The 21976-nt window shown below is 42.5% G+C and overlaps 1 protein-coding gene and 1 long non-coding RNA gene across 2 annotated transcripts in view; one reads left to right on the top strand and one right to left on the bottom strand.

Moving 5' to 3' along the window:
* The window catches only part of LOC109909828 (apoptosis regulator Bcl-2-like), a 76416-nt gene that overhangs the window by 4690 nt on the left and 49750 nt on the right, over nucleotides 1–21976 (top strand). The window lies entirely within an intron of this gene.
* On the bottom strand, nucleotides 20227–21608 carry LOC116354819 (uncharacterized). Its single transcript, XR_004204044.1, has 2 exons — nucleotides 21439–21608; nucleotides 20227–21328 (listed from the first exon to the last, which is right to left on the bottom strand). It is a non-coding gene; the product is annotated as an uncharacterized LOC116354819 (long non-coding RNA).

Here is a 21976-nt window from a genome sequence, read left to right as displayed (position 1 = left end):
CCGCACTATGTCCAACAACAACATTGACGAATACGCTGATTCGGTGAGTGAGTTCATTAGAAAGTGCGTTGAATATGTCGTTCCCATAGCAACGATTAAAACATTCCCAAACCAGAAACCGTGGATTGATGGCAGCATTCGCGTGAAACTGAAAGCGCGAACCACTGCTTTTAACCAGGGCAAGGTGACCGGAAACATGACCGAATACAAACAGTGTAGCTATTCCCTCCGCAATGCAATCGAACAAGCTAAGCGTCAGTATAGAGACAAAGTAGAATCGCAATTCAACGGCTCAGACACAAGAGGTATGTGGCAGGGTCTACAGTCAATCACGGATTACAAAAAGAAAACCAGCCCCGTCACGGACCAGGATGTCTTGCTCCCAGGTAGACTAAATCACTTTTTTGCCTGCTTTGAGGACAATACAGTGCCACTAACACGGCCCGCAACCAAAACATGCGGACTCTCCTTCACTGCAGGCAAAGTGAGTGAAACATTTAAACGTGTTAACCCTTGCAAGGCTGCAGGCCCAGACGGCATCCCCAGTCGCGCCCTCAGAGCGTGCGCAGACCAGCTGGCTGGTGTGTTTACGGACATATTCAATCAATCCTTAACCCAGTCTGCTGTTCCCACATGCTTCAAGAGGGCCACCATTGTTCCTGCTCCCAAGAAAGCTAAGGTAACGGAGCTAAACGACTACCGCCACGTAGCACTCACTTCCATCATCATGAAGTGCTTTGAGAGACTAGTCAAGGACCATATCACCTCCACCCTACCTGACACCGTAGACCAACTCCAATTTGCTTACCGCCCAAATAAGTCCACAGACGATGCAATCTCAACCACACTGCACACTGCCCTAACCCATCTGGACAAGAGGAATACCTATGTGAGAATGCTGTTCATCGACTACAGCTCAGCATTTAACACCATAGTACCCTCCAAACTCGTCATCAAGCTCGAGACCTTGGGTCTCGACCCCGCCCTGTGCAACTGGGTACTGGACTTCCTGACGGGCCGCCCCCAGGTTGTGAGGGTAGGTAACAACATCTCCACCCCGCTGATCCTCAACACTGGGGCCCCACAAGGGTGCGTTCTGAGCCCTCTCCTGTACTCCCTGTTCACCCATGACTGCGTGGCCATGCACACCTCCAACTCGATCATCAAGTTTGCGGACAACACTACAGTGGTAGGCTTGATTACCAACAACGACGAGACGGCCTACAGGGAGAAGGTGAGGGCCCTCGGAGCGTGGTGTCAGGAAAATAACCTGACACTCAACGTCAACAAAACTAAGGAGATGATTGTGGACTTCAGGAAACAGCAGAGGGAGCACCCCCCTATCCACATCGATGGGACAGTAGTGGAGAGGGTAGTAAGTTTAAAATTCCTCGGCATACACATCACAGACAAACTGAATTGGTCGACCCACACAGACAGCATCGTGAAGAAGGCGCAGCAGCGCCTCTTCAACCTCAGGAGGCTGAATAAATGTGGCTTGTCACCAAAAGCACTCACAAACTTCTACAGATGCACAATCGAGAGCATCCTGTCGGGCTGTATCACCACCTGGTACGGCAACTGCTCCGCCCACAACCGTAAGGCTCTCCAGAGGGTAGTGAGGTCTGCACAACGCATCACCGGGGGCAAACTACCTGCCCTCCAGGACACCTACACCACCCGATGTCACAGGAAGGCCATAAAGATCATCAAGGACAACAACCACCTGAGCCACTGCCTGTTCACCCTGCTATCATCCAGATGGCGAGGTCAGTACAGGTGCATCAAAGCAGGGACCGAGAGACTGAAAAACAGCTTCTATCTCAAGGCCATCAGACTGTTAAACAGCCACCACTAACATTGAGTGGCTGCTGCCAACACACTGACTCAACTCCAGCCACTTTAATAATGGGAATTGGTGTAAAATATATCACTAGCCACTTTAAACAATGCTACTTAATATAATGTTTACATACCCTACATTATTCATCTCATATTTATATACTGTACTCTATATAATCTACTGCATCTTTATGTAATACATGTATCACTAGCCACTTTAAACTATGCCACTTTGTTTACATACCCTACATTACTCATCTCATATGTATATACTGTACTCGATACCTTCTACTCCATCTTGCCTATCCCGTTCTGTACCATCACTCATTCATATATCTTTATGTACATATTCTTTATCCCTTTACACTTGTGTGTATAAGTTAGTCGTTTTGGAATTGTTAGGTTAGATTACTCGTTGGTTAGTACTGCATTGTCGGAACTAGAAGCACAAGCATTTCGCTACACTCGCATTAACATCTGCTAACCATGTGTATGTGACAAATAAATTTGATTTGATTTTGAAGTCAACACAGTCGCTACAGTCCCATTCTTTTCTTCGTAGCCTCGTTTGAATGTCGGGGTTGCGCACATTTGTACGGAATGGGGTGAGTTTACGTTAGCTATTCATTATCATTAGCATTGTTCCAGCAAGACCAGATTTTATAAGTAGATATATTATAGTTATTACTAATGCCTGTATACAATATACTGTATATTGTATTGCTGAGAGAGCTGGTTGTTAAATTTAATTTTCTATATTTGACACCTGTTCGAATATGTTGGGTGAGTCTTGTCTCAGCCTGGTTGGTAAATCAGTACATTGGAGATGAAGGAGATTTGTCCAAATGGGCATCTGGCCACTGGCCGTCTATTCCTAGATTTTGCCTGTGTGGTGTCAGTTACATCAGATTCTGCACATAACGTACAGGTACAGCTTGTTGTCATGCGAAGACAAGCTTGCATCATTCCACTAGTGTATGTATGGATGTGACAGTAAATGAGACAACTGAGTTTTTCTATGCTCTTGCACGGTCACCGCTGAAGCTTTAAAGGTCCAATGCAGTTGTTTTTATCTCAATATCAAATCATTTCTGGGTAACAATTAAGTACCTTACTGTGATGGTTTTCAAATTAAAATGGTCAAAAATAATCAAAAATAGCTTCTTAAAACAAAGAGCAATTTCTCAAGCAATATTTTTGCTCGAACTGTCTGAGTGGGGATGGGGAATCTGAAAACTAGCTGTTATTGGCAGAGAGGTTTGGAACTCTCTTTCTTATTGGTCTATGAACTTATTTACCGCCTGGTGATATCACCGGGCAGGCCAAAACTCCATCCCACCACGACAGGTTCAAATTTCAGGTGGTCTTTTCAAACAGCTCTTATACTAAAAAGGCATTAACATCACAGGAGGTTGGTGGCACCTTAATTGGGGAGGATGGGCTCATAATAATGGCTGGAGAAGAATAAGTGGAATGGTATCAAATGCATGGTTTCTATGTTTGATGCCATTCCATTTGCTCCGTTCCAGCCATTATTATGAGCCGTCCTCCCCTCAGCAGCCTCTACTGATTAACATCATTTTCACAATTTCACAGTAGTATCCCAACCTCATAGTGTGGTAATATACTTTACATTTTTTACTTTGGTTTATTAAGTAAATGTTTTCTTAACTCTAATTCTTGAACTGCATTGTTGGTCAAAGGCTTGTAATTAAGCATTTCACAGTAACCTGTTGTGTTCGGCGCACGTGACATACAATTTGTTTTGATATATACAAAACCCAGGCAAATTACATGTTTGACTACACTGGACCTTTAAATCTTGTTATCCAATTGCGAGGACGAGGAACATACTGTCTTGGGGGTGTTCCTTACATCTTGTCTGTTTCACTGTATGTACAGCACAGGAGGTTGGTGGCACCTTCATTGGGGAGAACGGGCTTGTGGTAAGGACTGGAGCGGAGTCAGTGGAATGGTATCAAATACATCAAACACATTGGTTTCCAGGTGTTTGATGCCATTCCGTTTGCTCCGTTCTCGCCATCGATGTACAGGTCAGGTAATGGAGGGATGTGGTGGGATGGAGAGAAAGGTTGTTCACTATCACATTTTGAGCTGATCATGGTCTTTCCCACAATTCCTCTGATGTGTCCTCCTGGCACAAAGAAATGCGTTTACAACCAAAGTATGGCCATGTCAGTCAGATGCACCCTCTAAATTGGTCAGATGGCTTAGCTTATTTGTCAAGAAGAATTGTCCTTTCCCCCTTATGGCTAAGCTGTACTTATTATCCTTTCTTTTGAATCCATGTGATTCATTAATCCTCGGATAAAGCCTGCCGAATAATTGCGCCGTCTGTGGAGAATACATGATTCAGCTGTGCTACCCTGTGCCTTTTCAGTACTACTGTTATTTCAGATCCCCTGCTGGGACAACCCTATTTTACCAGCCTGTGATCAAGACCCTTTGTCTTGTATTAGCCCAATTAAATTTCTGTTTTATTTTGAGTTTCTGAAGAATTGCCTTCATATCTTCTTTTGTATTTCGTCTACAGGTAACTGTTTGTGGTGACTTATTTTGTTGTTTATTCTGCAGGTTGACGTTTAGTCACATGAGTCTTGGCCTGGAGGCAGAACTGAGCGATTAGATAGGGCAAATGCAAAGTCAGAATTGGCTAAATATTATTTTTTTATGAAAAAAATGTGCATTTTGGTCTTACTTTAAGGCTATGGTTAGGCATTAAGATTAGCAGTGTGGTTAGAATGAAAGTTAGGTTTAAAATGTGTCAGTTCGTGACCACCCTGCAGAGCTGCCTCCAGAACAAGATTCATGATGAAAAACGCTAACCTGCATTTATTGTTTATTACCACAAGAAGAGTTTGACTTTGAATGCTATTTTTGTTTTTGTTTTGAGAGCCTTTTTGTCTGGGGGAATCCAGCCCAAACAACTCAGTGCTGATGACATCCTTAGTAAATAAGGTGGGGAAAGGATGGGAATGTTTACAGACAGGAAAAGGTCACTTGACACCATAGTAAAGGGGGCATGCTTTGCCTTGTGGGTGGCTTGCGATCCAGTTTGTTCATTTCTATGACCCCCTTTACAAAAAATTGTCCAGAGTTACATTCTAGTTATAATAACAACATATGTTTTATACTGTAAGTAAGGCCTAGTATGGGCCACAATTATGAACTTCGATTCTCTTTCTCTGTTGCAGAATAGCCAGAGTATGCTCTGGGGGCCCATTACTGTCTCTTTTTGACCAACTTCTTCTATGCTGGGAAGATTTTCCATTTCTGCTTTGTGTGTCAGGAAAACTTTTAATCACAATAAGAGCTGCATATAGTTGCCTCCAATTAATTGGAAGACTTTGACATTCTTTAGGTCTTGGATTCAAGCTTTGTTCTTTGTTGACGTGAGGGTGTAGTGAGCCAACGTTGCTCTTTCATGTCGAAATGTTTTTTTTTTTAAACGAACAAAAGCCTTCTCAAATTTAAAGTCACTCACTCTTTCGTACTCTGTAGTTAGGATTGTGTCAAGGTAGGACATGCCTGGCATGAAGATGATCACTATACCACATAATACTGTAGTTTACCCCAAATGGTCCAATGGTTAAAATCAGCAAACTGGAAATTTCAGTATCACCAACTTGATTGTTACACTTTTTTAGGGTGTGCAATTTTTTAGGGTATGCAAATGAGGACAGGTGAAGTGTGTCGTTTGCAATTGCCGGATTGCAGCTTGCCTAACGAGGTTTTCATTGTCTGCTTACTGCTAATCTCTAACTAATTTAATGTGTTTTTGTCATGATACAAATTATAGTTGTTGGTTATCATAGTCACCGTACATGTTCCTAACTGCCTATCATGTGGAGGAGGGAGGAATTACATGAATTTAGGGGATTGAGCTGCTTGTTAATGTACTCCGCAGCTCATCCCTTTTGGCTCAGTTTGAGATGATTGCGGTTAGCCTGTTGCTATTAAAAACATTTGAAATAATGTCCATTCATTTGTCTGGACAGGGCATTTGAGCTCAATCAAATATAACGAGTGATAACAAATGACTGTGTTCGCAGGGCACAAATGTCTCTGCAAATTTAATAGCAAATGTATTTTGTATTCTCATTTAATCACTCTGGGTTACATTCTCTGTATCAATAAGTTACCAACCTTTCATCATTTTGCTCTTTAGTTTGTGTGAGTAGGCTAGAGTCATTCAGGTGCTCAACCCACGCAGTGCATACCTGTGGCTCTTGGCATTTGTTTGTCTCGATGAAGGACGCTGATTGGCTATGTTTACTGTCAGGTGGAGCTCAATGAGGCATGTTTGACCTGCTTGGTATTACTGTGGTGGTAGTAGAGGAAGGGGCGTTGAAAGGGAAAGAAAAGTGCTTCAATCAGTGGAACGTCACTCAGGTATTCATTTCCCTGTATATGTGCCTCTTACCAAGAGCTTTCAACTGATATTGTTTATATAAGCGAACTCGACACAGAGCAGTATGTGAAAATCCCCAGAGATAAAGACAAGAAAGACCAAGCAGGAGCTTTTCTCTTTCTGATGTTTCCTACGAAATAATGGCTTCAAACGAACCCACTGCATATTGTGCAGTTGGCGTATCTACCCTCACCCCTCAGGCTATCAGGGCAGAGGAGAGAGAAGAGACGAGAGAACAGAGGGACGGCAGTGGTAAGAAAGGGGTGTGGGCCGAAAGGGAAGAGAACCAGGAGCAGTTTGAAAGGAGAAGAGAGCAAAGCTGATTGCAGAGGTAGAGGGAGACGAGGAAAGGATGAGAAAGGGAAGTGTAGACGGATGGAGGAGATCCGTGGGTCAGCCGTCGCTGTGTGTCCGGCTTACGATGTAGGCTGCAATGTACGGGACCCATTAACCTAGATAATACCAGGATTTTAATGGAATACAAGGAACAGACACCTTTATAATATTTTGGGGAATTGTATCTCTGCATGACATCGTTATGGAGATGAGAAAAAAAAGATGAAAAGCACAAATCACAAACATCTGACAGAATTAATCACAGAGAAGCTCTGATATTTATTTTAAAGAAAGCATTTCTAAAAGAATTCAGAGTACCTACTTTTCAAGATCACAGAGAGGGAGGAACTGTGGAACTGTGCGCTACAGTAGGAGGTCTCAGTAGAAAGTTAAAACCGTAGGGGAAATACCAGAGTAACCTTGAACACACATCTAGAGATTAACAGAACATTTCACTTTTTAGCTTTGAGTCAGAAAATACCCTAAAAACCTTATTGTTGCCACCAAGTTCTTTGTGTTTTTATTAATCGGTCGTTCTGCAGAGCCGCCCTTTTCTGCTAAATGTAAATGTGGTCACATTTTGTTTAAGAAAGTTTTGTGTCTGGGTAAGCCCCTAACACATACAAATACACAATGATCTGCACACACCCCAAATTACTATTGATGTAAAAGGCCAAGCAGATCTGGGTTCAAATACTATTTCAGCATTTGTTATAGCCTGCCTGAAGTGCAAGATGGGTGGTGCTTACACTTTTGGGACTATTGTATTAGTTCCATTTTGCCAGGCAAGCTGAATCAAATCCAGCTAAAGTATTTGCAATGATTTCAAATAGTATTTGAACCCAGATCCGATTCCAAGTCCAATAGAGGTCTGTATACTGTAGTATACAGCAGGTTGGGCCCCTGTCACAGCTCCAGACTGGCTCAGGGATCCTTTGTTGGCCAAAGCAGATTTGCCTTTTGTGAGGACTGTGGATATCTGTAATCTGGTCAGAATTGATTTATATCCCATTTTAAAGTAATGGGCTAGTCGTATGGGTGTTACAAGACTTTTGTCCATCTGCTGTGGCTCCACACCAGCTTACAATTGGTTGGTTTTCTTCCTCAGTTGGTTATCTGCCTGGTTGTGTCAGCTGGTAAACTCTTCGGAAAAAGGTTTCCAAAAGGGTTCTTCGGCTTTCCCCATATGAGAACCCTTTTTGTTTGGGTTCCATGTAGAACTCGTTCCACAGAGGATTCTACATGGGACTCAAAAGGGTTCTATCTGGAACCAAAATGGTTCTACCTGGAACCAAAATGGGTTCTCCTATGGGGACAGCCGAAGAACCCTTTTGGAACCCTTTGTTCTAAGCGTGTATGACAAAAGGTGTCCAGTATGTGTTAGGTTCATACCAAAATTGAAAATGTAGTGAATGGGAAAGAGACTAAAAGTGAGAGATTAAGAGAGAGGATATGTACAACAACATACCTCACAAGGGTTGTCAACATACTGTATAAAGCCATAATTACAGTTGCTGGGACTGCGTTAGGATTCAGAAAATGATCACGAAAACATTTGTTTTTTCAAACTCTACACATTTCCAGACTCATTAGATTAATGACAAACCATCATCCACCTTGCCATTGGGGACCAAACTAGAAGGCTTTGCTCCGGTTTAACCCATGCTATATGGGACATCAACATCAAACCCTTTGCCCATCATCAACTATCGTTTGGAATGTAGCCTGAAGATAAACAGGGGTACATTTTGACCACAAGGGTTAAATAATGTCATCATTTTGAAACCTATTTTTAAATGAAAAATAATCTCTCTTTTGTATACTAGTTGTATACTAAACTGAAAACATGGACTCAATAGTAAACTTTGTGATAAAGGACCAAATTTGGCACAGAGGTAGAGATGTATGTACCCTGAAAAAATATAGATATGGAGCCACCCCAGATTTGGCCATTGGGGGGAGGGCATGGCAGCCACTATAACTGAAAAATACAAATTGTAAATACATATTTAGCTTCCAGTCAATGTCTTTATACCAAGTTGAGTGTCATATTTCAGATGCAATTGGAACTGAGTTGATATCCCATAGTGTTCCGGAGTTCGAGCTAAAAGTCTGATGGCACCGGTGCCCATATCGCGCATATCGATCAAATTTGACTAAAATGTGTGAATTTGTTTAAAAATATGTTTATTTTAGGGTCATTTAAACAATTTACTTGTGTTACAAAAGGTTAATAAAAGAAAGTGTTAATGCTTGACAGACAGTGTCTCTTTGCAATCATTAATTAATACAAAAATTACCCCTATTTTAGGGTTAACTGAAGATGTCAGTTTCATTTCGTAGTGTTATGTATTTCGGCAGCACTAAAGGTATTCAACAACTGTCTCCATCTTGCATGGAGATAGGGACAAAGCACCCTGTCAAGTACATGTTTTCTTCCTCCTATAGCTGTGGAGTCGTCTGTCCCCTGCACAAAGGGAAATCCGTTTTTGTTTGACAAAAAAACCCATGCCAGTACCATGCAATCCACCCCGCTTCCCGTCAAAACACGGTTCATTCAACCACCCACACAGAAGTTGTCAACGCTGACAGTTGGCACATAGGAGCATTTAACTGTAAATCCATGTCTCCCGCTCAGAGCGGGACAGACGCAGACGGTACACACACATACATATAAACAAACAAGTACAAAGACTCAACCGACTGGTATTTACACAAAAGGACATACACACATGAAAAGTACACAGACTTGCATAAGAACAGGGATTTAACACTGAATACTGAATACACACACACAGAGTTGAACAGGTCCACACATTGAAAATAGAAATGGGTTAAAGACGCACTCAGATGTTCAGACGAATATAAACACTGTGTTTGGTGTGCATTCTGCACCACGGTTCTTACATGTGGGAGGGTGTGTGGGCAGGTTTGTGTGGCTTGCTGTAATGGAATTAGTCTGGGAGCAGGGTACAGATTGCCTTGTTCCCTTAGATGTGTTGCTTTTAAACAGTCTCTCTCTCTCCCTACTGTTCTGCAATTGCCTCAGTCTCGATTCTGTGATTTGTTTATTTCCTCAATATACAACCAATATAAAAGTCTCTCTTACTTGTTCATGTAAATACTGGTTATCCACCACATTTGTTTTTTTTTGTGCTTGTTTTCATTTTGTGCTATAGGCTACAGTATTGTGTGCTTCCTTTGTCTCTCTGTTTCTCTCTGGGCAGAAGCACTCATCTGATTTATTATCCATGTCAATGTTATCTTGTCTTTGGATCTTTTTAAACACAAGGAGGTGTGCTAGTTGCTGGAAATGAAATGCACCTGTATATTGCAATTATGGAAAATATAATAGGATTTCTCAACTTTGCTCTGCACCAGTCAGGAAGAAACAAGAAACTCTCCTTTTAAATCGAACTACCTACTGTTTTCATGAATATGTCATTACAGACCAATTTGTCACAGTGGGGGTCTTGTCAAAAGTGTGGTGGAGCACAGGCACCCATTCCAAGTCTGTTATTCCCTTGGCTTATGTTGTCTAAAGGAAACCGATTCTGGGTGCCCTTAAAACAGTGTAGAGGGGCTGAAGCCACGTGTTCCTCCTCTCCAGTACCGCCGGGTTGGGTTCTGGCTCTGTCGCTCGCCATCTGGTGTACCGTTTGCACCCGCCACCACAGGGCCTGTGATCCCCAAAAAAGCATGCACACAAAAAATGACATTTCTTACAGGCGGTCCAACTGGAGCTCAGTACAGTCCTCAAAACATGAATCCCCCTCTTTCATATGTCCACAGTAAGCCTCTCCCTCTGGACTAGAGATAGCCAGAAGACGAGAAACTCGGCTCCCATTCACAACTGAAATGATTTTGGACAATAATAGGTCTGTTTCCTCATTGTGGTTTTGACGTAATTGTGTGTGCGCTTTACACTGTTGTACCCTCTGTAAAACGCAGAGGGCAATACTCCAAAAAAACAATATTCTACCCAGGAGCCATTGCTCACTGCCCCTGTTGAATGCTAATAAGCCGTTATTAAAAAGATACGGCAAAGTTTAAGCAGCACTGATGTCAGATATGGCAGAATCAAAGCTTAGATAAGTCAACCAGTAATTATGTATTTTAGGTTCCCTCCGATGTGCAATGAATTATTCATCATGCCGGCGAAGGAGGCAGTCTTTTCCTGTTAACATTAAACATACTGTCTTTTGAAAATTGATGTCGCTCATTAACTAGCAATGATTACAATTCTTTTCCCCCTTGATCAAGTCTCTCTTGACTGGGTAATGCCTCTGGTCAGTCAATAGGGCGGAGATATTACTCGGTGATTCAAAGGTGTTTTTTTGTGGGGGGGGGGGGGGATAAAAGAAAGTGGTGCTTTGAGTTTGAGACATTTAAAGCTCACATTTAGGTTTTGTCCCATTCCAGTAAAAGCTCCACAAATCAACAGGTGCATTTGAAACACAGCCTTGGAGTTTTTACTCATCTACCCTCCACTGACCTGCTCTTCGGCACATGGATGCATCATGATGAGTCTATTAGCTTCATGTAATCAGTCATTGATTTAAATGAATGATACTAAGGTTTCCATGAAAGCTGGTGGAAGTACAAGATCACTTGCAGGCTTCGGTCTTGTAAATATTGCATCACTACTCTCTTGCACTCTGTCTGTCTGTCTGTCTGTCTGTCTGTCTGTCTGTCTGTCTGTCTGTCTGTCTGTCTGTCTGTCTGTCTGTCTGTCTGTCTGTCTGTCTGTCTGTCTGTTTCTCTCCTCCTTTTTACTTCCCTCAACCCTTTCCTGTAAATTAATAATTCATAGTGATGTTAACATCCAACCCTAAATGGGCCACCCTCACAACAAGAGGGCCATGTCCTAATCTCTGCCACACGGTCATGTTCTTGCATGAGGACGCAGCTGGAGCGAGGATGTGTCCACTCCTCACAGATACATGTCATCACAAGACGTCATGCGGAGGGTTCATAGCAAGCATGCTGGGAATTTTTGGGGGGGGGGCACGTGAGTCGGTGGTGGCTGAACATCGAAAGCCCCAGCAGTGCAGTGTACACATCACGCAGGGCACATTCATGAATGTATTAACATGCAATGTACAGAAGGCCTCCTGCTTTGCTCTTATTGTCTGTCTGTAAAAATAGGCTAATGAGGAAGCATCTGGTAATGCTCCGCTGATGTGGTAATGTTATAGAGCTTTAGGGGAAATGTTGAATAACTTTGACTTAATGGAATCAATTGTATCTTCCATAGGAATCGGAAGTGAAAATACACTATTTTAAATCCTGGCTTAAAACTTTGTTACTCAACCTCAGCGACCACCAAGCTCTATCACACATGTGAAACTCGAGGCCCGCAGGGTTTTAAGAATTGAATTTGAGTTGTTTTTGGGGGGGTGATCTCAATCGACATTGACGTTACTAAAATCAAATTCGAAACTGGGTAGAAATGATAATTAACCTACATTTATAGTCTCTTCACTCTGTCCAGCTTGCTGAGCATCGAACATTTCGAATGCAAATTTTGACATTGAGGAATAAGTATACATTTTAACTGCAGCCCTACGGACCTTGGTGAAGACCGAATTCGGCCCACAGGGAAATTTGTTTGACACCTCTGGTCTATAAGTAGTGTCCACACGTAAGACTGAGGACATGCCAACCCAACCTCACCCTACCCTCAATCTTCATTGTGTCAGGGGATTATAGAGGGATTTCCTGGATCATGCTGAAGCCATGGTCGGTGCCGTCTGCTGGATTAGTGAGAGGCGCTCGCCAGGGTCGTTAGTTGGCCCCGGCTGCATTCGCGTACCACCATGGGTATTATCCCAACAATTTGGAAACTGTGTCGTAATGGGGTCAAGCCTTGGCCACAAGTAGAATGTAATAGGAAGAGGCTGTATGGGGCGCCACTATGTCTTCTTCCTATAGCCTCCAGGTTACCCCCGCCTTGGGCAACACATTTTCACCATCGATGCCACAGCTGAGGCTTCAGAAAGGCTACAGTAGGCCATCTAAAAATAGACATTACTAGTGTCGGCAGCTTCAATTAAAGTGTTTCCCCCGTCCTGTTTGGTATATTTTTTTAAGCAATGACATCATCACCAAGAGACAAGTGACTTCATAAAGATGCTGGTATGATCAAATAAAAATGATGATCAAGATGAATTTTGGCTACTAAAAAATACCATTCTCATTCAATGCCTCTGTCAAATACACTACTGTATATCTACAAAAGTATGTGGACACCCCTTCAAATTAGTGGAGTAAGCTATTTCAACCACACATGTTGCTGACAGGTGTATAAAATCGAACACACGGCCATACATTCTCCATAGACAAATTTTGGCAGTAAATGGCCTTACTGAAGAGCTCAGTGGCATTCAATGTGGCACCGTCATAGGATGCCACCTTTCCAACAAGTCAGTTCGTCAAATTTCTGCCCTGCTAGTGCTTCCCCCGTCAACTGTAGTGTAAGTGCTGTTATTGCAAATCGGACATTTCTAGGAGCAACTACAGCTCAGCCACACAAGCTCACAGAACGGGACCGCCGAGTGCTAAAGCACGTAGCGTGTAAATATTGTCTGTCCTCGTTTGTAACATTCACTACCGAGTTCCAAACTGCCTCTGGAAGGAACGTCAGCACAATAACTGTTCGTCGGGAGCTTCATGAAATGGGTTTCCATGGCCGAGCAGCCGTACACAAGCATAAGATGCCCATGATTTTGGAGTGAGATGTTCAACAATCCTTTTGTGTTCAACAATACTTTTGGTCATGTACTGGAAGAGCGTGAAGCAAAACATTGTCCATGCCATATTTATTCTGCAGCAGGCATCTTTGAGAGTAGAGGTATTACAGTCCGTATTCAGTCAGACAAGGGCTTTCTAGAGAGAGAGGAGGAAGGCAGGATCTACCTTCTGATTCCTGGGCATCATCATGATTGATAAGCATCTAATCTCCTTTTAAATTGGCAAATAGTGCAGGTGGTGGTGGTGCTGGCAGCAGTGGTGCTGGTGGTGATGCTGATGGCAGTGGAGGTGGTGGCAGCAGATTGGAGTTCTCTCAGAGGCTGACTTGGGCTCCCCCCACGGCTTTTGATGGAAGCTGATGGGGTTTGAAGTGCCAGGGAGGGGCGGGGATGGCGATGGGGAGAAGGGGGTATACCAGAGTGATGAAGGGAGATGAAAGCAAGGGAACTGTCACATTCCAATGTATTGTGATGTAGTTGAGGGAAGACAAACTTTCTCACAGGCTTGCAAACATAAACACACACACACACACACAATGATTGAGCATGTATCATTAACATGACACACATCCTTGCATGCACCCAAATACACGTATAGGTGTGTATAACAACATACAAGAACATGTACAGTTCAAGTCGGAAGTTTACATACACTTAGGTTGGAGTCATTAAAACTGGTTTTTCAACCACTCCACACATTTCTTGTTAACTATAGTCTTGGCACGTCAGTTAGGACATCTACTTTGTGCATGACACAAGTCATTTTTCCAACAATTGTTTACAAACATATTATTTCACTTATAATTCACTGTATCACAAACCCAGTGGGTCAGAAGTTTACATACACTAAGTTGCCTGTGCCTTTAAACAGCTTAGAAAATTCCAGAAAATGATGTCATGGCTTTAGAAGCTTCCGATAGGCTAATTGACATAATTTGAGTCAATTGGAGGTGTACATGTGGATGTATTTCAAGGCCAATCTTCAAACTCAGTGCCTCTTTGCTTGGCATCATGGGAAAATCAAAATAAATCAGCCAAGACCTCAGAATTGTTTTTGTAGAACTCCACAAGTCTGGTTCATCCTCGGGAGCAATTTCTAAATGCCTGAAGGTACCACGTTCATCTGTACAAACAATAGAACGCAAGTATAAACACCATGGGACCACACAGCCGTCATACCGCTCAGGAAGGAGACACGTTCTGTCTCCTAGAGATGAATGTAGTTTGGTGCGAAAAGTGCAAATCAATCCCAGAACAACAGCAAAGGACCTTGTGAAGATGCTGGAGGAAACAGGTACAAAAGTATTTATATCCACAGCAAAACGTGTCCTATATTGACATAACCTAAAAGGATGCTCAGCAAGGAAGAAGCCACTACTCCAAAACCGCCATAAAAAGGCCAGACTATGGTTTGCAACTGCACATGGGGACAAAGATAGTACTTTTTGGAGAAATGTCCTCTGGTCTGATGTAAAAAATAAAAAATAAAAAAATAGAACTGTTTGGCCATAATTACCATTGTTATGTTTGGAGGAAAAACGGGGCGGCTTGCAAGCCGGAGAACACCATCCCAACCGTGAAGCACGGGGGTGGCAGCATCATGTTGTGGGGATGCTTTACTGCAGGAGGGACTGGTGCACTTCACAAAATAGATGGCACCATGAGGGAGGAAAATGATGTGGATATATTGAATCAAAATCTCAAGACATCAGTCAGGAAGTTAAAGCTTGGTCACAAATTGGTCTTCCAAATGGACAATGACCCCAAGCATACTTCCAAAGTTGTGGCAAAATGGCTTAAGGACAACAATGTCAAGGTATTGGAGTGGCCATCACAAAGCCCTGACCTCAATCCTATAGAAAATGTGTGGGCAGAACTGAAGAAGTGTGTGCGAGCAAAGAGGCCTACAAACCTGACTCAGTTACATCAGCTCTGTAAGGAGGAATGGGCCAAAATTCACCCAACTTATTGTGGAAGGCTACACGAAACGTTTGATCCAAATAAAAATATTTAAAGGCAATGCTTCTGACCCACTGGGAATGTGATGAAAGAAATAAAAGCTGAAATAAATCATAATCTATACTATTATTTTGACATTTCACATTCTTAAAATAAAGTTGAGGTCCTAACCGACCTAAGACAAGGCATTTTTACTTAAATGTCAGGATTTGTGAAAAACTGAGTTTAAATGTATTTGGCTAAGGTGTATGTAAACTTCCGACTTCAACTGTATGTACTCACACATACACTCATACACATTTGTACTTTGCTGTCAAGCGGACACCTCACACTCATCCTCGTGTTTGTTTGGCAGAGAACACTCTTGGAATCGTTGAGAAATGAATTCCTCCCACTAGCTGCTTTCTGGTTGTTCTGCCCAGCTTAGCTTCAGAAACAAAATCTGTCTGGATAAACTTCACCGTCCCTGATGCTATTGGCTTCTAGTGAGCTGGCTCTACCCTAGGCCTAATTGTACTAATGCATTATGAATGTATAGCTTTTGTGTTTTTCATGGACTGTCATAATGCACAGAGGGCCTGAATACTTACTGGAAATCTGTGCATTTAACTCATGCAGTGATTTCAATGGAAGATGTGTGTACACATTTCAAGTTATGATTCAGGCCCAAGAGTATGTAATAAAATGCTGTATACTGGTCCCCAGGAGTTGCTCCCGAGTGGCGCAGCGTTCGAAGGCACTGCATCTCTGTGCTAGAAGTGTCACTAAAGACCCTGGTTTGATCCTGGGTTGTATCACAACCGGCTGTGATTGGGAGTCCCATAGGGCGGCCTACAATTGGCCCAACGTCGTACGGGTTAGTGGAGGGTTTGGCTAGGGTAGGCCGTCATTGTAAATAAGAATTTGTCCTTAACTTACTTGCCTAATTAAATGAAGGTTAAATTTAAAAAACATATATTTCTTGTTTGAATGCCATTCCACTTGAGCTGAAAAGTATACACTGAATACCAACAGCGAGCGTGAGCCAAACTACAGTGGTTAGGTCGACATATTAAAGTATCAGCATTTTTATGGAGGGGCACGCCTTCAATCTGAAGATTTAACTCATGTGGTGTGTTTCGGGTTCACTTCCTGGGATTTTCCTCGAGCGAGTGCATTCTGGGAAAATGAAGCATAGAGTTGTCTAGACATGGTTCAATGGTATAATAAAGGCAAGGTGGAATTAAAAATGTATCCATGGTGTTTTAAATGGGACCTATAACGTTTTGTCATTGGGTGACATTATAGCATTAACTTCAACGTGTAGGATGGATCGGTGGAGGCAAATGTCTGTGTTTTAACCACAGACTGTGTGGTGGAGACATTTTGTGTGGAAGTGTTTCTGTTTGTTTTGATAGTCTATTAATTTCACTGGCATACACTCTTAGAAAAAGGTTATTCTATAAGGACAGCCGAAGAACCCTTTAAGGTTCTAGATAGCACCTTTTTTTCTAAGAGTGAAGCACACAGTCATCTCACACATGAAGGCAGTTCAACACCTCTGTGAGAGTGATGGAAAGTAACAGTCAATCACAAGTGGCTAGAACTATTGATGCTGTTGACAACGGCACAACACAAGCTGGGCTTAATATGCCGACACACACACACAAAATACCAGTGCACACATACAACTAGTGTACAAAACATTAAGGACACCTGCTCTTTCCATGACATAGACTGACCAGGTGAGTCCAGGTGAAAGCTATTGATCCCTTATTGATGTCACTTGTTAAATCCACTTGAATCAGTGTAGATAAGTATTTTTAAGCCTTGAGACACAGTTGAGACATGGATGTGTGCCATTCAGAGGTTGAATGGGCAAGACAAAAGATAGTAGTAGGTGCCAGGCGCACCGGTTTGTGTCAAGAACTGCAACGCTGCTGTGTTTTTCACACTCAACGGTTTCCCATGTGTATCACGAATGATCCACCACCCAAAGGACATCCAGCCAACTTGACACAACTGTGGGAAGCATTGGAGTCAACATGGGCCAGCATCCCTGTGGAAGCTTTCGACACCTTGTTAGAGTCCATGCCCCGACGAATTGAGGCTGTTCTGAGGGCAAAAGGGGGTGCAACTCAATATTAGGAAGATGTTCTTAATGTTTTGTTTTGTATGCTGCTTACACATCCTCTCTCATGCAAACTGACTTGTTTTATTCAAACTCAAACACACACACACACACACACATATTCTGTAGAGTAGATTGTACAGGTAGCTGCCTAAATAAAGGAAACACCAACATAAAGTGTCTTAATAGGGTGTTGGACAACCACGAGCCAGAACAGCTTCAATCCACCTTGACATAGATTCTACAAGTGTCTGGAAATCTATTGGAGGGATGCGACACCATTCTTCATCAAGAAATTTCCATAATTTTGTGTTTTGCTGATGGTGGTAGAAAACACTGTTTCAGGCATCGCACCAGAATCTCCCATGAGTGTTCAATTGGGTTGAGATCTGGTGACTGAGACACGCACACACACACACACACCCTTTTGGCCCCCTATGCTCCTTTGAAACCTCTCTGTCAAAACCACTGAGATCTCTTCTTCTAGCCATGGTAGCCAAAATAATGGGTAACTGGGCATTTTATACATGACCCTAAGCATGATGGGATGTTAATTGCTTAATTAAGTCAGGAACCACACCTGTGTGGAAGCCACTGCGTTCAATATACTTTGTATCCCTCATTTACTCATGCGTTTCCTTTATTCTGGCAGTTACCTGTAGCTCCACAGGGGCAAGGGGACGGACATAAGGGGAACACAGTGGCAGATGGGTGATTTAGCATTCAGGGAGCCCAGAGGGGCGCCCTACAACCTAAGACTGGATACAGACGAGATGCATAGCAACACACTGTCTCCTCTCTGCTTAATACACCATCGTCTGTGTTTTTGTTTGTATTCCTTTCAAGGGTTGTTGTTTTCATCACATTGCTCTGTGATCCCCCTCATCAGACCCTGGAGGTCCAATCTGTCATACTACGCTTTGGAATATGTGCTTTTCTGGGGTTGGTTTACAAAGCGCTTTGGGAGCTCCAATAGATAGCTGGTTAGTTTGGGGGGTGCTGGGTAGTTTGGGGGTGCTTATATGGTTCAGTGAGGGGAGAGAGTGTGGAGTGTGGGTGTCTAAGTAATGAGCGTTAGCGCCGTGACTTGATGCCCCCAGGGCTGCCACTGAAGAAGACCAGACTAAAAGGATAACAACGCAATGGATATTGGATATTTGACGGCAGGATAGCGGTTGCATTAGCACTATGGCTTCAGTGACAGTGCTATACACACAGAGATGGAGAGAGAGACCTTGAGAATGGAGAGCTGACATCAGTTTGGAGACCTTGACCCCTCAGACGTTAACGGTACCTGTGTTTCCACCCTGATTCCTTGTATTAAACACACCAGACGGACTATTGTGGCTTTGGCAGGATATCTGCGGGCATCATATTGCTTTGGCTGGACCACATTGTCCATGTCAACCTTTCCTAGCAGATGTACAATGCATTGTGAAGGATTATTAGCACGGTACAATTTGTTTTACCTTTATTTAACGAGGCAAGTCAGTTAAGAACAAATTCTTATTTACAGTGACGGCCTACCCCGGCCAAACCTGGATGACATTGGGCCAATTGTGCGCCGCCCTATGGGACCCCCAATCCCAATCACAGAATTGTGAATGAGAGGTCATCAGATGCTAACCAAATATTAGCACGGTACAATGCATTGTAAATGAGAGGTCATCAAATACTAACCAAATATTAGCACGGTACAATGCATTGTGAATGAGAGGTCATCAAATACTAACCAAATATTAGCAGGGTACAATGCATTGTGAATGAGAGGTCATCAAATGCTAACCAAATATTAGCACGGTACAATGCATTGTGAATGAGAGGTCATCAAATGCTAACCAAATATTAGCACGGTACAATGCATTGTGAATGAGAGGTCATCAAATGCTAACCAAATATTAGCACGGTACAATGCATTGTGAATGAGAGGTCATCAAATGCTAACCAAATATTAGCACGGTACAATGCATTGTGAATGAGAGGTCATCAAATGCTAACCAAATATTAGCACGGTACAATGCATTGTGAATGAGAGGTCATCAAATGCTAACCAAATATTAGCATGGTACAATGCATTGTGAATGAGAGGTCATCAAATGCTAACCAAATATTAGCACGCTACAATGCATTGTGAATGAGAGGTCATCAAATGCTAACCAAATATTAGCACGGTACAATGCATTGTGAATGAGAGGTCATCAAATGCTAACCAAATATTAGCACGGTACAATGCGACAGAGATGATTTTGATCGTTTTTTTTTTCTTGTTTTTTTTTTATTTAATTGCCTCCGTTTGAAAGAACCAGTTGGCTCTTGCGGTGATTCGAAAACAAGTTTTGAGTCTCAAAACTGTATTTCAAATTGAAACACAGAGAAAGGGCCCAACTATCCTGTTTTGACACGAATGCAAATATATGCAAAGTTGGAAAATCCCCATTTTATCAGGCATTATCTCTGTTCTGTTTACCATCTTGTTCACCTGACAGAAATTGAAAGTCCCCTTGGTATTCCCCCCTGCAAAAGGAGAACAAACTCAAACATCATAATAGAAACCCTGGGGGCTAAGATGCTCAGTTCTAAGTACCATAAAGCTGGCAATAGGTCATTAAGCCGCTATAATGCTATAAGACATGCGTGATGAAGATGTCATATTATTTTCAATATGAATTAAACATTTTATGACACCACTTATGAAGTGTTATTATATTTTCACATTTCAAATGGACATTCTCATTGTTGCAAATGGTACATGTCAGTAAACGCTGAAATATTATGCACAAAAAAAGACAGAATTATATTGTGAAATTTAATTTTTTATTGGATCTTAATAACAATGCGTGTTTTTGAATGCAGCCTTTGAACAGAAATATCTCTTCAACAAGCAACAGTCATTCAAACCAACAGTATACACCAATCCTACATCCAAGATATGATAGTCCCATTTGACTCTCAGGTGAAGTCATGTTTTCACAGCACTCATCGCATGGTAAAACCTCTCCCTGATATAACACCAGACAGTTTGCCTCATAGGGGGAAATAGTTTGTTCCACACTTTTATCTGGTGATGAGGTCCCTGGCTCCAGCATTGCTCTTTGTGTTTTGTAAAAAGCTGCTTTCTCAAGGATTACGCTCACACAAACTGGGCCTCGCAGCAGAAACATGTAACCGGAGCGTGGGTCGGCCTGAACCGCTGATCCTCATTGTTCTGTTTGGAGAGCGATAACTGGGGAGAAAATAACATCATTCTGTGCTAATTGGCAACTCTGGCTTTCTGTCAACTTTTGTTTGAAGGTCCAGATGGAGGTGGAGCCCATGCTGCCCATGTTTTCTCAACGCTTGATACAGTATTGATAGAGAAGATCTTGCCTCTAATGAGGACAATAGAAGAGAAGAGTTAAGGTGAAGACTAATTAAATGCAAAGTTGTGATTCACCTTGTATTTCAAGTAGAAGAGAAACTTCTCTGAAGCATTGAAGATCAAGGGATCCTCAAAAGTTATTTCACATACTCAAGAATCCCAAAGTTCTACATTTCGTAGAATTTGAAGCAATTGTTCAGGTGTCTGAAAAAGCTCAACATTCGACAGAGACAGCATCTTGGTGTCTGATTTGAGAGTTGTGGTATCCCAGTCGGTATTCAGTCTGTACTGTTGATTGAGTAGTGTTGCTCTTTTGGTTCAATAATGGATGGCCCCTGTTTTGGGTATCCATTGTTCCGTTGATCAGGGAAGCCTCTTATGTGCGTTAGAAGAGATTTGGTGCTGAAGAGCTTGAGGAGAGGATGATGTAGTGGGTGAGGATCATCTCAGATTCTCTTCTTGCGCTCACTTTCTTCATCTCTCTATGTGCTACCCAAGCCTATTAGCCTGAGTACCAGTCATTCCACTCCTTGCCACTCCTGTCATGTCATAATGAAACAGAGTACAAGGAGTGTTAGTTAAGCAGACTGGTACTCAGCTACAAGCTCATTGCACAGAAAGCAAAATAAAGACAGATTGTCTCACTCACCCTTACATCAATGCTTTCCTCTCATTCCTTTACATGGCCAGAATGAGCTCAGCTGATACCCAAAAAACACGCAGAACGAATAAGAGAGAGTTAAGAGAGGTCATTGAACTTTTCCTTGGTTTCCAGCCCAAGACAAAGAGGGAGGAAGGAGTGGGTGTTGACGGAGTGGTGGAGTCAGTCAGGGGGAGGTGTGCGTGGGTGTCAGGGGAAGTTGGGGGTGGCGGGGGTGGAAGAGACCAGTCTGGTTGTGAGCTCTGCTTACATCGTGGTTGGGGGCATAAGCTTCCCTTAAAGTAAATTGAATTAAATTGCCAAAATGATATAGCCTCATTAGCCTACTCCTATCTATACACAAACAAATCCTTCAAAATAGGCACCTACACCAGAAAGCATGATTTGGCCACAAAGGATCATGAGCTTCTTAAAAAAAGTCATCTGTGGATTGTTTTCAATCACATTGCCTAAAGATGGCCATTTGAGCAGCGCTCACTGCAAATACCAAATAGATGATTGTTCAGATGCGACTGTCAGTGAAAAG

Source organism: Oncorhynchus kisutch, linkage group LG18, assembly GCF_002021735.2.
Source record: "Oncorhynchus kisutch isolate 150728-3 linkage group LG18, Okis_V2, whole genome shotgun sequence".
Classification (NCBI taxonomy): Eukaryota; Metazoa; Chordata; class Actinopteri; order Salmoniformes; family Salmonidae; genus Oncorhynchus; species Oncorhynchus kisutch.
This window is presented reverse-complemented; position numbering and strand designations above follow the sequence as displayed.